This window comes from Scardinius erythrophthalmus (assembly GCF_964197995.2).
Source record: "Scardinius erythrophthalmus genome assembly, chromosome: 18".
In the NCBI taxonomy this organism is placed as follows: domain Eukaryota; kingdom Metazoa; phylum Chordata; class Actinopteri; order Cypriniformes; family Leuciscidae; genus Scardinius; species Scardinius erythrophthalmus.
The window spans coordinates 2,717,394-2,729,909 of NC_138238.1; positions in this window are offsets into that span (position 1 = coordinate 2,717,394).

A 12,516-nucleotide genomic window follows, 5' to 3' on the forward strand; every position below is an offset into this window, starting at 1 on the left:
ATATATTCGCCATTTTAACAGATGGACAGTAAGTTAGCAAATACGCTACCAGTGATGCTAACAATATTAATAATAATAATAAAAAAAAAAGTAAAATCAAGAATTATAAATCAAATCGATGGAGCTCCAAAGACAACGCGTTCAGACGCAACGCATGCGCATTCGACACCAGTCAGATTGTGAACTGACACAGTCTTGTACCTTTGACTTTTTTTGGGATTTTCTCTTCGTTTTTTCACTCTTATGAGTTCAGCCGTAGCTGGTTATCCTCAGACATGCTCTAAAACTCTTGACTGTACGTTCACACCGCCGCCGACTTGAGCTGCAAAGAAGCTCAGGCCGCCCTGTCCATATGATATCTATGGCCCTGTCAAGGACGCTTGTCAAAAAGTACGGGGAAGCTTGTTGACGCTTTGGCCGCTCTGAAGTCTGTGTTACACCATGCAATGTAAACAGAAAAAAAACAAGCAATACATTGACACTAGAACCCTTTTATAATGACAGCATTTTTATAGCCGTTTTAGTCACATTTGGTCAGGAAAAAAATGATTTTGATTAATATGCGCGAGGGAGAGAGAGCAAGACCTGTTGTTTGAAGACGGTGAAGGTGAGTGCGCGCGCGCGGCCGGGGCTCTCTCTCTTTTGTAACTGGTCCCTATATGAAAATAACGTCATATTATAAATGATAAGAAACTCAGCAACAGCAATTATCAGTTTTTCCTCCATTTTCTCGGAACTAATGTTTTGGTAGGAACGAAAGTTTACATCGTATGTTTCTCCGGAAACAGCCAGCGCGAAGGACGTCTATATTCTGATTGGTTGCTGCCATTTTGGTGCTGCTTGCCGCTAAACCACGTCATAGCCAGGCGGGAAGGAAGTCGACCGGAAGTTGAAGCCGGCCGCATGCCACCATCTTGTAGCAGAACTTCACCTGCAGTTAGCATCCCATTGAATCCCATTCATTTTGGCGTCACTTTGACAGCGAATAACTTTACATCTGAGGCGTTTGAAGACTCCATTTGTCCATTATTTATTTCTAAAGAAACACGACAATGTATAAAATGCTCCATTACCTTGTAGCTTATGTTATGGCCCCGTAGAAGCAGTTTTTGTAAAAGTAGGCTAACGATTGCGTCATAACCAAGCGACTCTCTGTCGCACAGTAGAGAGATTACCGTATAGACGGGAGGAGAAGCTCGCGGGCAATCGGGGGGACGTGGAGGCAGAATGACAATATAATTAATCAGAATACCGAGCAAAAGTTGCTCCTGCTCCATGCTCATGGACAATTCCTACTCACACTCTCCGTCTCTGCAAGATTCGGAAGGGAATGATTCAGATTTCTCTTGGCACAGCTACTAGAAGACAGACGGGTTGCTCACGTGGTCCGTGGACTGCTTTGCTCGGTTTGAGTCTGCGCATCAGGAAAGGAAGTGCTAAGAAATCGCTAAAAATGGGCTTCACTTGTCTCAATTGAGTTCCAATGGGGTCGCTGTGTCCACAAACAAAGTACCCTAGCAACCATTTTGCAAGACCTTTTTCTCTGCATCAGAACATCGTATAGAGATGGGGGTTGGCTCTTTTGACTCATGCTAACAAACAGGAATTCCAACATGCTACACATGCTAGCTGTGGATAGCTACAAGCTACATGCTAATAGCGATTGGGCAAGTGCTAAATCATGCCAAGAAAATGCTAAGAACTCCAATAGTAATCATCTGTGACAACTACCAACCACTTAGTAACACCATAGTAACCACCCATAATACCTTAGTAACCGCTCTGAACACCCAAGCAACTGCCTAGCAACTCCCTAGCAACCACCCAGAATACCCTAGCAAACGCCTAGCAACACCATAGCAACCACCCAGAACACCCTAGCAACTGCCTAGCAACGCCCTAGCAACCACCCAGAATACCCTAGCAACCGCCTAGCAACACCATAGCAACCACCCAGAACACCCTAGCAACTGCCTAGCAACCACCCAGAACACCCTAGCAACTGCCTAGCAACGCCCTAGCAACCACCCAGAACACCCTAGCAACACCATAGCAACCACCCAGAACACCCTAGCAACTGCCTAGCAACGCCCTAGCAACCACCCAGAACACCCTAGCAACTGCCTAGCAACGCCCTAGCAACCACCAAGAATACCCTAGCAACCGCCTAGCAATCACCCAGAATACCCTAGCAACTGCCTAGCAACGCCATAGCAACCACCCAGAACACCCTAGCAACTGCCTAGCAACACCCTAGCAACCACTCAGAATACCCTAGCAACCGACTAGCAACCACCCAGAACACCCTAGCAACTGCCTAGCAACGCCCTAGCAACCGCCCAGAATACCCTAGCAACCGCCTAGCAACACCATAGCAACCACCCAGAACACCCTAGCAACGCCCCAGCAACCCCCCAGAATACCCTAGCAACCGCCTAGCAACACCATAGCAACCACCCAGAACACCCTAGCAACCGCCTAGCAACGCCCCAGCAACCACCCAGAATACCCTAGCAACCGCCTAGCAACACAATAGCAACCACCCAGAACACCCTAGCAACGCCCTAGCAACCACCCAGAATACCCTAGCAACCGCCTAGCAACACCATAGCAACCACCCAGAACACCCTAGCAACCGTTTAGAGCCACATATAAACCATATTGCAACATATAGAAGCTATATTTCAGCTCCACAACATACAGACATGGTTGTTGGCTCAAATGCAATCATGTACAACACCCTAGCAACCGAGTGGAGAGTTTTGCCACTGCAAGCACCATTTCACATTTTCTTCAGGAAATGTACATTCTAGTTATTATTATTCTTCTGACCGTAAAAATTTACAACTCAAACTCTCACTTGTCAAGTTTATTATCAATCAGCGGTGTAGGACCAGAAAATGTGGCTTGTAAAGCTGACCCAGGTACAGGTAGTAAGACAAAAACATCATCACCAACTTAGAAACTGCGTGCTATTTAAAAAAATCAAATCAAAATGAATTGTGAATTGTTTTCAGATTACACAATCACATCCATAAATAAAACAATTTAGATTATATGAACACCTTACACTTGAAGATAGCACATTGTTTTATAATTGTACAGTCAAAAACAAAATACGTGAAAATCACCTATTTTAGCATCAGGTTCTAAAGGGTTAATTCACTGTTCTCAAACTAAGCTCATGCTCCACTCGTCACAACGGTGGGACATTTGTGTTGTGTTCTGACACAATGCCATTAATTGGTACTTTTTCTTTTAGAAAATTTACTTTTCTTACGTCTACAAAGTTTCAATTTCAGTTCATTTCCTAGCAAGTATAAAGTAAAAAATATGACAAATATGCCTGATGCAATGTTTTTAAGAAATAGCTGTTGCAATATTCCAAAGAGTTCCTCACACACAATGACACCATTAAGGATGGTCAACGGCTCACATCAATCGGTGAACCTTTCATAAGGTTTTTCATAAAAGTGACACTATAGCCTACTCTTCAAATATGTTCTCCAAACTTAGATAGTTATTATCATGATAATCCATGTCCAAGAGTCCATTTCCTCGGATGAGATGGTTTTTATTCGTTATTTGACACTATAAACCATGCTATAAACACACACTGACGAGCTTTTATTTTGGCACTTCCGGTTACCGGCATTTTGCATTTGCATATTAGTTAAATATTTAGTTTCACCCGAAACATTTAGATTCAACATTTAGATTTAGATTTAACATTTAGATTCAACATTTAGATTCAGATTTAACATTTAGATTTAACATTTAGATTTAGATTTAACATTTAGATTTAGATTTAGTCAAGTCAAGTCAAGTTATCTTCATTTATATAGCGCTTTTACCATTTAGCATTTAGATTTAACATTTAACATTTAGGTGTAACATTTAATATTAAGATTTAACTATTTAAAATATCTCTAAGTTGACAAATATTGTTGTAAATGTGCTAAAAAGTGACCGTCAAAAATTCATACCAGTTTTTTAAATCTTTGCGTTGTTTGAAGCTAAATGTGACAAAATGTTGCTGTTATTTTCAGCTTGAGCCGCTTTACAAACGGCGCCCCATACTTAACTGGGCTGAATACTCGTTGTGTTAGTAGCCTACAGTAGGTAGTCAACCAGAATGCCGATTACCGCCTATTACTGCCTTTTGCAAACGGAGTATATGTAAAACGGGCGTGTCACTGACGCTTTTTCTGTCAGTGGTAGAGTACCGGCTAAATACGAGAAGTAGCAATACGCAAGAAAAAGTGCAGGTTTAAGAGTAAAATGTAGAAGTGCTGGTACTGCGTACCGGTTTGTACCGCCCCACTTCGAGCATTGTGCACACTTGTAAGCAACGTAAGACTGAATGCACTGAAAAGCCCTCGCGCTACTCATATGCTGAGAGAGAGATAAGACAGTAGAGCTGCACGATTCATCTTTAAAAGACTGTGATCTCCATCAAACAAACACACAATCTTCTTCCAAATTGTCTGTCTATTAAACCTTTGACAAAATCATATCACAACATTCAAATCTGTGCCGAAGACCCAGAGCGAGTTCTCATGGAATGACTTCACAAAAGGGCTTTTTAACCTCATAAGTTTAAAGTTCAAATATAAACACTGATGTCTACGGTAGCGATCAAAATAGAGTAAATCAGCTTTTGATAGAAACTTGCTGCTTAAAGCTACACTGTGTAGGAATTACTCCCATCTAGCGGTGAAATTGTATATGACTACCAACTGAATATTACTTTATAGCCCCTCCCATCCCGAGGGCATTTTAACTCCTACAGTGGCCGTATTATTTCAAATCTGCCGGCAGTCACGAGCAATCTCCCTCTCGCATTCGTCTCGGTGCCACTGAGTGTAAAAACGCGAAAGGCGAAGCTTGAATTTATAGGTATGTCCCTCTTTGTCTAATATATTTTCAAGATGGATGCGCAACATGGCTGCCGCCATTCGAGCGACTCGCTCGTATTCTAAATGGCAGATTATACACTTACGAGAATACTTAATTAGTTGGTTGAAGTGATTAAACATTTATGAGAACGTGTAATTTTGAAAGAACAAAGTGTTTTTTGCTAAAAATCTACTTAAAATATTACAGTGTAGCTTTAAAATAACGTATTTATCAATTAAATTGTTTCACCACCAGGTGGCGATCAGTGACTTAATCACTTAAGACTTATTGAATCATTTATTCAAGAGAATGTCGTACTGTATAATGGCTCTGAAATAAAACCCTGAAAGATGTTATGAATTGTTTTTGTAAATATGACTTCAGCTTCACAAAACTATGGTAACAATTTTACATATGTATTTACATCAGAATCAGAATGCACTGTACCAGTATCAGCTGAACTTGTATGATCAGAGGCTGGCTCCATTGCTTCTCCCAACTCATCTAATTATTCTGGCAGAATAGCTGCCTCCACCAACTGCTCACACAACTCATCTTTGATGACTTGCTTTCTTGCCATTCTAAAAACATGCATATTAAAGAAGTCAGCTATTAACAGCAGGTTTCTTATCCTACATGATTAAAATCCTCTAATGTTGGAGACTGGGACAGATTATGACTTACAAGCCCTGGGGCCAATTATCTCAAAGCCACATCATTTTTTTTTTCACAGTGGAAGCTCATATTTCATATTAAAGACATGGATTCCATTTTGATTTTGCATTTCTCCTGGCAAAAAAGAAACAAATGATTGTCACAGAATTGTATCATAATTAGAGATGCACTGATTACAATTTTCTAGGCCGATTCCAATTTCAGATTTTTCGTTGAGTTTGACCTGCCGATACCAATTTTAGCTGATTCCGATTTCATTTTTTCTAACCACTTTACAGCACATAACACATATTTATTAGGGGCCAAGCACCGAAGGTGCGGAGGCACCTATTGTATCCGTTCGGTTTCTTCTTCTTCTTCTTCTTCTTCTTCTTCTTCTTCTTCCTATTCTTCCGCTCTGGGAGTCTATGGCAGCCCATAGAACCGATTGCGGGAAAGTTGTTTTGGTTTGACATTCTGATAGAGGACAGTCCCAACATTAAATACACCAATTTTGGTGTTTCTAAGTCACTCCCTCTTGCGCCACCACCTGTCCAAAGTTTCACTTTTATTATGCTAATAACTTTTGAAGCGTAAGGCCAGTCAACAAAATTCTTTTTTCCTCTGATTCCTGAGCTCATGACGATTCGATTGCACTCTATGGCTATGTTCACACTTAGCGTCTTTTTTGACAAGAAAAAGTTGACAACTGCGTTTTTTTAGCAAAAAAAAAACAAAAACGCTGGCAGCGTTCGGTTACAAATAGCAGCCGAGCGCGTCTTTTGTTGCTATAACAACAGCTGCAACAGTAGCCTAGTGCTGTGTGATGCAAAAAAATTCGAGAAAGAGAAAGTTGGCTCTTGCGTTGGCTTTTGAAGTTACCGGGGAGGAGAATGTCGGTTCACAAAGACGTTTGTGGGTGCACGACATTATACGGGGAAGGAAACTGTTAAACTGTAACTGTAAACATCTTGTTGTTCTTGTTGTTATGGAAACGACAGGTCTCGCTACTCGCTTGTCATTGGTCAGCTGTCAAAAAGGCGCTTGACGTAGGGCGTTCTTTTCAGAAATGTTGAACTTTTTTCAACTTAAAAAGACGCTCTGAGCTGCAGAAAAAGACGCCGGCGGTGGCGTCTAAAAAAGCGCTCAGGACTTTTTTGAAAAAAAAACGGTTTACTCCATAGGGTTATAATGTAGAACAGACGCTGGCAGTTTGAAAAAAGACGCTAAGTGTGAACATAGCCTATGACGTCATTTTCCGTCATTAAAATATGGCCGCCATTTTGAATTTTTCTAAAAACCTACTTTTTCGAACTCGTCCTAGACGGTTTGTCCGATTTGCACGAAAATTGAACCAGATCCTCTTCAGGCAGTGCTGACCAAAAGTTATGGAATTCAAATTGATTCGTCAAACCGTTTTCGATAAACACTCAAACTAATTTTACGTAGCGGCTGCAAAAACAGTCGTAAGGCTGTATCTCCGCAACGCTAGCCTAGAAATCTAGACACACCCTAGCGGCAGCAAAATGTATTTTGCAGCCAGGGCAGTCTAGCAACTCTCCATTGACTTTCGAGCTGCGAAAAACCTAAATTGGGTCAGGCCAATCACGTCGTGTATAGAGTAGGCGGGGCGGGCTTAACATAATGACGACAGAGTTGCGACGGTTACCTGCTACTTGAAAACAAAGAATGGCTGCTGCTGCTGCTGGCGAACAGTCTTTCGAATCGGCTTAGTCCGCGACTCTGGAGGACTTGGAGTTAGATTTTTCTTTGAGAAAAGAGCAAAGAACAGCACTTAAGTCATTCTTAAAAAAAGGAAGCTGTGTTCGTAGTTTTGACGGCCAGATATGGCAAAAGTTGAATCTATCAACTAACGTTAGCTCCGCTGTTGGGAAAACGCTCTGGTTGGTTGAAGCACTGTCCTATTGCGTGCAGAGGGAATTTGAAAGACAGCCGTTTATCCCGCCCCTCGGATTGAGCCGTGTCTATGGTGAGTTGCCAGACCCAACATCTTGATGTAGGTCTGGCTTGCGAGGCTACCGCAACGCTTTATCGTATTCAGACCAAACTTGGTACAAGTCATCACAAGCATGACCTGAGGCAACATGCTGTGTTTCGGCGCAGCACCACCCACTGGTCCGGAGATATGAAAAATGGCTTGTACTGGTCCGGAGATATGAAAAATGGCTAGAAATGAAATTTTTTTGCTTATAACTTCTGAACAGTTTCTCCAAAAATCATAAAATTGGTCTTGTTAGATTCAGGGCGACATGCCGAGTCGACTGATATCCAATTTTGCCATATCAGCCATTTTGACTGTCGGCCATTTTGAATTTTGTGCTAAAATGCTGTATTTTAACAATGCATGAACGGATTGTTACGAATCTTGGTATGGGTCATCAGCACGATGTCCTGAAGAAGTGTGAGAAGTTTCGAAACAGCGCCACCTAGTGGTGATTTTTTTTCAAATGCTTATAACTTTGGGTGTGGTCGACTTATTTTCACGAAACTCATCTCATTAGACTCCTGAATCGTTGCCGAGTCCAACAATACCAAACATGCTAGGTTTTGCCTTACGGTTTGTGTAGCGTTGTGATTTAGCGCTTAAAAAACAGTAGGCTATATGTTCGAAACCGTTTGTCCGATTGAGACGAAACCACCGTCAGAAGTTTGGAAACATAGGTCGATAGCTAAAACCAATGTCCAAATGCGAAAATATTGATGTTTAGGGGTAGTAATATTCAATCAAAGTCATGTGTCAGTCATTTTTACGTGTTTTTTCATATAAATGTCTATAACTCCGAAGCAAATTGAGATTTTTGCACCAAAATCGACACATATATGTATGGGCTCACTTTGAGGACACATAAAAAAAATGGTGGGACTGAGCCTCTTGGTGGCGCTATAATAGAACAAACATGAAATTCCCATTGACTTCAATGCAGTTTTGTGAAATAAAATGCTATACTTAACAAATGCATTGGTGTAATATTACGAAACTCAGAATGTGCCATCAGCACCATCCCCTGAAGGTACCCAAAATATTTAGAGACAGCGCCACCTAGTTGTAAAAAGTTATAACAACATTTCCAAAACTGCTAATAACTTTTGAATACATCGGCCTATGTAAATGCCACTGGTCTTAATAGATTCCTTGGGTCAAGCCGAGAACATAGATACCAAATTTTCCTTATTTGGTCAAACTTCTTGTCCGCCATCTTGATTTTCATTCAAAACCTACTTTTTCAAACTCCTCCTAGACCGTTTGTCCGATTTTCACCAAAATCGAATCGTATCATCTCCAGACCGTGCCGACTAAAAGTCATGGATTTCGTGTCGATAGACGAAACCGTTTTCGTATAGCGCAGCAGCAAAGTTGAGGCATGATGCTAATAGCACTAATTAAGGCTTTATCTCGGCAATGCCTTGACATATTGACACCAAACTTTGTATGTGTCATTGTAACTTTACTCTGACCACATCACATCAGTTTTGTAACTGCGCCACCTATTGGTCGAAAGTGATAATCCATCAAATCATATTTTTAATTATTGTTTCTATGATTTTTCAGGCATTTTGCCAAAAATCCTCTTTAAATGTGTTTAATTGCTCATTGTTGCAGTTGGTCTGACACTTTCAGACATGTTGGCATGTCTTGTCGTCTTATTCTGCTTGGCCCCGGTAATGGCTGCTTGCAGCTATATTTTTCTATCTTTTCTTTAACATTTTTCATTTTGCATAGAACATTTTTTGAACAGATAATCGCTATAAAATAGAACTATATAATTTACTCCTGGTGTGGGAAATTCACATACATCTAAAGTGCAGTGTTATGGAAGAACCATTTCCTACTTTTCATATCCAATAAAATAAAAAAATAAATAAAAGAAAATCTATATTTATCAAACTATACTTCTGTATGAAAACAGGGAAAATGGGTAATGGCAATAAAATATCTTATATCATATTATATCTTATAATATCTTATATCATATTATATATATATATAGCTTTGCAGTATAAAGATATTTCTATATTTTCTGCCTAGTTTACTTTATTTATTTTTTATAATCATAACCATACTTGCAACCAAAACTTACTAATGAAAACAAGTTTAAATGGGTAAATCTTCTACAAATCTTCGTTTTCTTTTCTGACATACTCCAGTTCTTGTTTAAACACATTAGACATGCTTATTTTGAGCGCTTTCACTTTAATTGTGCGTGAGCAGCGCTGCAAAAATAGACTTTGGCTTCGAAACCCCCGCTTCACTACTGCTCACGCGACGCTCCTGTCTCCGGGTTTGAATGCACTCATTGATTAATATTTTTGCCGGTGGAAGAGTTTATTATTTTTATACAGGTTTGGACTCACTTGTATATAATGCGCACCTCTAAATAAAACATCATATTGCACCATAGAGCATTTGCGTTAGTGTAACGACAAACTGATAGGAAACAAGTGCGAGTGCACAATATATACAGTGCAGTGCAGACATTAACACGTGAGCGACTACCAGATCCAGCTAGTCAAGTTCTTCGTACATATTTGAAAACTGTATGTATAGAGAGAGCGCATTTAGGCCACGCCCACACCCAGGGGGAAAACGTACTCGGTTACTAATGTAACCTCGGTTCTCTCTAGAAGAGGGAACGAGTATTGCGTAAGGTTAGCTTACGCATCACGAAAGTCTTCTTTCTTCGAGATCTGAAGCCAAAAAATGATCCTTAATTTTGTATACATTGTCAACGCAGTGCAGCAGCCGACAGACCTAGGCAGGCTGTATAAGCGTGCTCATTGGCTGCTCGGTGGCAACTGCTTAAGCCTATCGGTGAGCGCTCTGAACGCGGCAATCAATGAGCCTTCTAACCGTCAGAATGGGTGTGGCCAGCGTGTATATATTCAGCGCTCACAGGCTAAAATTCTGGTTTTCGCAGTCTGAAGCGCAAAAGCTCGTGGCGCGACACGGCAGGTTACGCAATACTCGTTCCCTCTTCTAGAGAGAACCGAGGTTACATTAGTAACCGAGTACGTTCTCTTACGAGAGGTCTCTCGTATTGCGTAAGGTTAGCTTACGCATCGGGAACCCTTTGTCAACGCCGTGTGCGCCGAGCATCCAGCCCATGAATCCCAGGGAAACCGGGGAAAACACTCTGCTGGGAAATGTGGCCAGTCGGAGAGATGGGCCAGCGCAGTACAGGCACTTCATGCAGCATATGAAATAGAGGCCGGCCGGTCTATAGACATATAACAGTACAAACAGTAGGGCCGGCAGAGCGAGCCCATACAGTACATAAGCACTCATAAGGGTAGGAGAAAAATGACATAGTCGGTCTCACATGAAGAGAAAAAATTCCCGCGCGACAGAGAATAATACGGGCGGCCAGCAGCGCGGGCCAGCACCGACAACAGCGCGTAACGGGAAATAGGAAACAGAGCGGATCAGCCGGTCTGAGTCAAACACTTCACCCTGAGTATAGTACCAGAATAGCGCCAGCATATGAACGTAGTCTGCACACGAGAAATGGGCAGAGCATATATGTCACTTATACTGACAGTATTTTTGCCTGTAGGGCAGGAACTTTCAGGTTATAAAACCTCACTAATGTTGACGGGGAGGCCCAGCCCGCCGCCATACAAATATCGTGCATATATGATATATGTCACTTATACTGACAGTATTTTTGCCTGTAGGGCAGGAACTTTCAGGTTATAAAACCTCACTAATGTTGACGGGGAGGCCCAGCCCGCCGCCATACAAATATCGTGAATAGAAATTCCTCTAGTGGAGTGGGCTCTGATGCCCAGAGGGCACTGCAGGTGTCTGGAGGCATAAGCTGCTGCTATCGCGTCCACAATCCACCTGGACAAGCTCTGCTTCGAGGCGGCAAGACCCTTGGTGCGTCCGCCGAAGGAAACAAAGAGCTGCTCTGAACGCCTGAAAGCGGCGGAGCGCGTGATGTAAACTCTCAGCGCCCGGACAGGGCATAGGAGGTTATCACTGTCCCCACTATCGGATGCTGGCAGAGCCGAGAGGGAAATAACTTGTGCCCTAAACGGGGTTCCAATCGCTTTGGGGATGTAACCGTGTCTCGGTCTGAGAATGACTTTCGAGTCATTCGGCCCGAACTCAAGACATGCAGGGCTAACAGATAGCGCGTGCAAATCACCCACTCGTTTGACTGAAGACAGAGCTATCAGAAAAACGGTTTTAAGCGACAGATACTTTAGATCCGCGGATTCAAGCGGTTCAAAGGGAAAAGCCTTTAGGGCCGCTAGGACCAAGGACAGATCCCACGAGGGAACCGAGGGGGGCCGCGGGGGATTCATCCGTCTAGCTCCTCTGAGGAAGCGGATAATGAGCTCATTCCTTCCCATTGTCCGGCCGCGCGTCGTCTCAGCGAACGCTGCAATAGCGCCACATATACTTTGAGCGTGAAAGGGGATCTGCCCTTTTCCAACAGCTCTTGTAAGAAGGAGAGCACCCGCGGGACCCCGCATGCGCGCTTATCCAAGTTTTTAGTAGCGCACCATTTAGAAAACACCGACCATTTAGACGCGTAGAGCCGTCTCGTGGAGGGGGCTCTCGACTGTGTGATCGTGTTCACGACCCCTTCTGACAGGTCAACGGGTATCCGTTGATCACCCATGCATGCAGCGACCAGCGCTCTGGATGGGGATGCCAGATCGATACACCGGCTTGGGAGAGGAGATCCTTTCTCACCGGGATCGGCCATGGGGGTGAGTGCGACAGCCTCACTAGCTCTGGGTACCAAGTTTGGTTTTCCCATCGCGGGGCTATAAGCAGCACTGAGTGGTGCGTTTCTCTGATCCTCGAAATGACCTGTGGCAACAGGGAGATCGGAGGAAAAGCATACAGCGGGAGGCTGGGCCATGTCTGGGACAGCGCGTCCTTGCTCTTCGAATAAAACTTCAGGCATTGAGCATTGTCTTTCGACGCAA